This window comes from Clytia hemisphaerica, unplaced genomic scaffold (genome assembly GCF_902728285.1).
Source record: "Clytia hemisphaerica strain Z4C2 unplaced genomic scaffold, Clytia hemisphaerica genome assembly, whole genome shotgun sequence".
Taxonomy (NCBI): domain Eukaryota; kingdom Metazoa; phylum Cnidaria; class Hydrozoa; order Leptothecata; family Clytiidae; genus Clytia; species Clytia hemisphaerica.
This window is the reverse complement of record NW_027104451.1, coordinates 3136-8669: the sequence shown is the minus strand read 5'-3', so window position 1 is coordinate 8669 and position 5534 is coordinate 3136. Positions and strand designations below refer to the sequence as shown.

Genomic DNA, 5534 nt, shown 5'->3' with positions numbered 1-5534 from the left:
AACGAATCCGTTTCAAAATCAACTCTTGAACTATCCGCATCTTTGGCGACAGTGTCACTATATTCACCAAGATCCAAACATTGCTTATAAATGAATTTTCTTCTTTTGGTAAAAACGTTTCTTTCGACAAGGACTGCGATTTTCACTTTCGAGCTTCTCTCAGTCACTATATCAATAACCCGTGAATCGTTTGGTGTGTGCAAGTCACATTTGCATTTTCGTTCAAAGCGCTTCTTGACAGACTTTTTACCATGTCTTGTCAACATTTTATGGTGGTTTTCAGCATTTTGCCTTTTAACTCCTTTCGTTTTTTTAGCTCCCATTTTCCTTGAGCTAAACTGAATTATGCAAAAAGGCGGCCTCGGGAGTCTTATTTGTACTTTTTGGATTTATCAAAAGATCGTTCTCAGTCCAAATCTCATTGATTTTCCAGTATTCTATCGCTTTTAGACTATAAAATGGTAGAAAAGAGCTTGGGAACTAGGTGTGAAATTTCCTATTTAGGAAATTCAATAAAACTCAAAAAGTTTCGGAAATTGCCTAAATAGGAAATTATTGCTTAAATTGGAAACAAATAGACTCTGCAAAAATAATTTCCTATTTTGGAAATAATTGCCTAATTAGGAAATCGGGTTTTTCTCAAAATTGTTGCCTATTCATGATATTCATGATGTAATCTTATGTAATCTTTTCCTTGACACTCCGAATCAAAACATTTGGCCGCCATTATTGGTGGCAAAACAAATGCGTTCCCCAATGTTTTCCAAGCAAGGACCCCCGGAAAAAATAAGAAAAGATTAATACAGAAGTCCAAATACTCCAAATCAAAGAAACAACTCTTTCATTGAAATTCTTTAACTATCTGCAATAGATTTCCAAAAGATATTTAATCTATATATTAATAGCGGTAGTCTGTATGTCGTTTTGTCGTCTTTCTTTATTTCTGTCTGTGCTACTTTCGTTTTCGTACGCAATGTTTTTGTTCTTTTAAAAGATGACTTTTGCTTCTTGCTCCACAAACGTGTTAAATCAGATTCGCGCCGTTTTATAAAGACTTTGTTTTGATTGATAGATTAGACTTTTTCTTTTTTTTTCTTTCTTTTCTTTTGTTTTATGTTTTCGAATGTAAAGTAATTAACGACCTTATTTGATTTGAGACATTCGAATTCTTTTCAAAACAAAAGAAATCTATTAAAGAAAAGAACAAATATAAAATAAAACACAAGAATCACATAACAAGTTTGTTAGAACAACAGCAACATTAAAAATACATTCAAAAGGCGGTAAAAACTAGAATTCTTTCTTCGTAAAAAGGGACCTTTAAACATGTATGTCCATAATTATTTTGTCATTGTCATTGTTGAATTTGAAAAATTATTGAAGTTATGACGAAGTTATTTTATAAAAAGCAACATAAAATTGCGCTATCACCAGAGATTTGGGAAAAGAGGATAAGAAACGCCGCTGCCGCTCGCTGTTTTCCTATTCTTTCCCTTTGAATTCGGCACCCTTTGAAAAAGCAAGGCTGTAGAATAGTTGAGCAAGAAGGAAGGCCGAAACAAAATGGCGTTACGTACAGGTTAACCAATGTTCAAGAAAAAAGTCCTTGAATAAAGCTTTCCAGTGAGTTCTTTGTGAAAAAGAGACTGGGGAATGAATCTTTGATCTTCTGGGGGTTTCCCCTGAGAAAATCGAGGAAAATCATTCTATATTCTGGGAGTAAAGATGGTGGACATGAGGCATGCTTGAAACTTTGAAAAATTGGGACCAATTTCTTTCTGGCTTGTATTGCTCTGAATGAATTTTTTGTGCTGCAGACATAATTTTTATGGGTAGTAGGAAGGTTGATTGTGACCACCTATGCCTTAGTTTTCCTGGGCACTCTCTAAAACTTCTCGGCATTTTGATTTAAGATGGGCAAAATCGATTAATAATTTTGTTTTTTTTTTCAACTTTTAGATGAAAAAAATAGTGTAATCTTAGAAAAACTTCCTCCATGGTAATGGACTTGAGATTCAGTAAGTATACTTGATTTCCTTTGTGGTACTTTTAGCTTTATCTAGGGAAACCATTGACTTTTGGGTTGGGAATTTCTAGTTTCGGCTAACAAAAACATTGTCAGATTGTAAAGTTCAAATAACTTCGACATATGATATTTATAAAGTCTGACTATTGATGGGCCATGATTTTGACCGGTCAGTTGATTGACTCACAAGGCTTGGACAATTTTGCAGCCAAAACATAATTTCATCGGTGAACTTTACAGTCTGTGTTAGGGTATTCATGCAGATTATTGCTTATACAAAAACAAAAAAGCCCTAGTTTTACAGTAGATTTTCATTTTATATATTTTCAGGGCTAGTTATCGTCATTTTCTCTATGAAATACTGTTTATAACAACACTACCCAGAAAAACCATTCCACAGAAAGTTAAGTATGGGCCATCCAAGCACTGGTGCAATGAAGCAAAGATTGACTCAGGATGACTCAACATTTTTGCATTTCGACCGTCACGTTAAGGCATGGAAAAGTCTGCTAAAAAATGAAATTAAACCTGCAGAAACTATATTACGTGCATTATTTAGCTTGACCAAAACAGAATGGAATAATAAATATATGCAGAGGATGTTAATATTTTGTAAATGTTTTCTGGACAACCGTGGATATGAACAGTTGAACCTGGTTGAGCACCGCCTACATATCCTTTGAAATTGGACATATACTTGGAAAATGTTCTCTGGAAAAAGTGGATTTCCATATACGTATTATGTAAATTTGATCAGTCTGGAGAATTTTTATCAAATCTGTATTTATTTGGATGTTTGTTTTGTATCCAGGTTGTCCCTGGAAAGATGGTCCAAACAAGTCATCAGAGCCAGGAAACATGTGGGCCAAAATTACCAAATGTAAACAAACTAGGAGACCCCAAAAGTGCTTCTATTTAAATTCTACAATTCTACTTGAACACATATTTTCACTTGTTGTTATGTAACAAGTTTTTCTGAGCACAGGCTGATATTATTTTTCCAATATTTTTTCCAAATGTAAATGTATTTAATTTTTTAGCAATGAGTTTACACATCTGTTGAATTTAGTCCTCTATGGAGCAATGATATAATTTTCTAGTCCAGCTTTCAAGTTATACAATCTGAGTCAATGTACTAATTAAAAATCAATTGGAAGGTTTTGGTCTTTTTTTATAGTCTTCTCAATTTTATTTCAATGGAAAGTCATGAGTGATATTGATTTTTTTCATGCAATACATCTTTATTTTCCCAGGTGTTATAAATGAAGGTGAATCATAAAAAAACCCTTTTGGGTTTAATCTTTTTTAGAAAAATTTCAAACCATTTTTAGCAGCATTTACAAATTAAAAGAGTTGCATAAATGTTTTCTACTAAGAGAAGGATATTTTTAATTCTTATGCACTTTTATTATACTGTTTTATTTGCTAGATAGATATTTCATTATATCAAGGGAAATCCCTAGATGGAGCTGTTTTGTATAACTATTGTATTTTTTTCAATAATGTTTTTGGATTATTTTATGCTTTATTGTTTCGAGTTCATATAAAGCTCTTAAAAGAAAGATTTCATGATATTTGTGATCTTCTAGCATTGATATCATGAATTATCATCGCTTCTTTTTTCTTTCTTTCTTTTGAGCTCTATTTTTGTCCTGTTTCCAATTTGTTCTAATACCCAACATCACTACCCGGCTGAAGAGGCCTCCATGATATTGTTTCTTAGAAACTCTAGTCCAAGAAATAACTAAAAATTATCCTAGTTTTACAAGCTTATCATTTTTGGTTTTATAATGTGAATTTCAATTCTTTTAGCTACAGTATGTATAAATTGATTCGATCATTCTATAAGGAAAATATTTTGGTCAAAGCTGGGAAATTCTCCCCTTCAAGCACAACGACGAAGGCTTGAGAAACACTGCGTTCAAAGTGAAAAGTGCTTATAAAAAAATATTAAAATCCGCGATTTAAAAAAAAAAATTATTTCACTTTCGATATCAATCACGGCTGCCATTCTTTGTTTGTACTTCTAGTCTTGTGCGCATAACGAATCAAGCGCTCTGATTGGTCCAGAATAAAAACAATCGATCGGCCGCAGACATTTCAATAGAAACAAGCGATACTTTTATGGACCTACCTGGTTATCAAACTAATCAGTGAACATTGAAACAATGAAACACATAAGACATAAACTGGTCAAAATACAAAAAAATAAAGAAAATGAAAGCATATCTATTGAGAGAAATTATCAACACTATTGAAAAAGATTTTTGAAAAAGAAATAAAAAAGCTATTAAGCCTGATTAAGCGCTTTTCTTTATAAAAACCACTATCAGAAAAATGCACAGCTTAATAAATAAGGTTTCCAGAAAACTCAAACCGTCGCACTCTACCGTGACATTTTCTTCTGTTAGAAAAAATAATAATAAAAAAGCAATTTGGCTAATAACATTGATCTATGCTCATAAATAGTTATTCTTATAGATAAAGATTCGTTTTTCAGCCAAAAAAATAATAAGTGTTTACAGAAAACTCAAATCATTACCCTCCACCGTGACATTTTCATCGTAAAAAAAACTAATAGAAATAATAATAATAATATGGCTAAAAACATTGATGTATTCTTATTAAAAGTGGTTCTTATAGATAAAAATGCGATTTTTGAGCCAAAAAAATTTTTTCGCAAAAATCTGCTTGAGCCATCCTTTAACTATGATTGTACCCTACTTTCATGCTAAAAATCAGAAAAAATTAATGATCCAATTTTTCACAAAGTCCAAAAAACCCGTTTTTATGCCGTTTTTTGGCACAAATTTGCCCAAAAAAATTTTTTTTTGAAAATCGGGCTCCGTCACATTCGAGGGTTTATGGTCATGCACCTTTGTGTCAAAAATCAGAAAAAACTAATGAGCCAATCTCGAGAAAAGCTGGTAACTAACACACTAACTAACGAACGAACGAACATGGGTTAATTTATAGGACCTCCACCCCACCGGGGTAGGTCCAACAAAAGATTCTACAGCCTAGCTTCAAATAGATGAATAGCGCATTTCTTATCCTCTTTTCCCAAATCTCTGCTATCACGCTCTTTTTTGTCTGCGTGTCCTAGCTGCCTTCCGGGGGGACTATGGTTGCGAGCTGACTTTCGGCCCTGCCCCTCGGACCCTTAGCAGAATAAAGAGGAGAAGAAACAAGGGAAATTGTGTGAATTTTCATTCACTTTTTGGAACTAATTTGACCAAATTTCTATCTTTCTGGGGGCAAAAAGTTGAAATTTTCCTATTTTTCCAATTCTTAGTGGGACTGAAGTTTGATTTTCCGATTTTTCAAACTGCCATGTTTCAAAAAAAGCACCCTTAAGGCCGGCACATACCCATACCCTTCTCTTGCCTAAGTACCCCCTCCCCCGGGCTGCCTTTCATCGACGAATCGCGTGTCATGTCTATTATTTCACTCCGCTTATCTTGACATCAAAGTCTTCCTAAACATCAAGAACTACGGCAAATATAAC

General features: G+C 33.4%; 1 long non-coding RNA gene across 1 annotated transcript; it reads left to right on the top strand.

Annotated features, from left to right (window-relative positions):
• Positions 1 to 1433: 1433 nt before the first annotated feature.
• On the top strand, positions 1434 to 3143 carry LOC136821086 (uncharacterized). Its single transcript, XR_010848682.1, has 3 exons — positions 1434 to 1623; positions 1960 to 2018; positions 2357 to 3143. It is a non-coding gene; the product is annotated as an uncharacterized lncRNA (long non-coding RNA).
• Positions 3144 to 5534: the final 2391 nt, after the last annotated feature.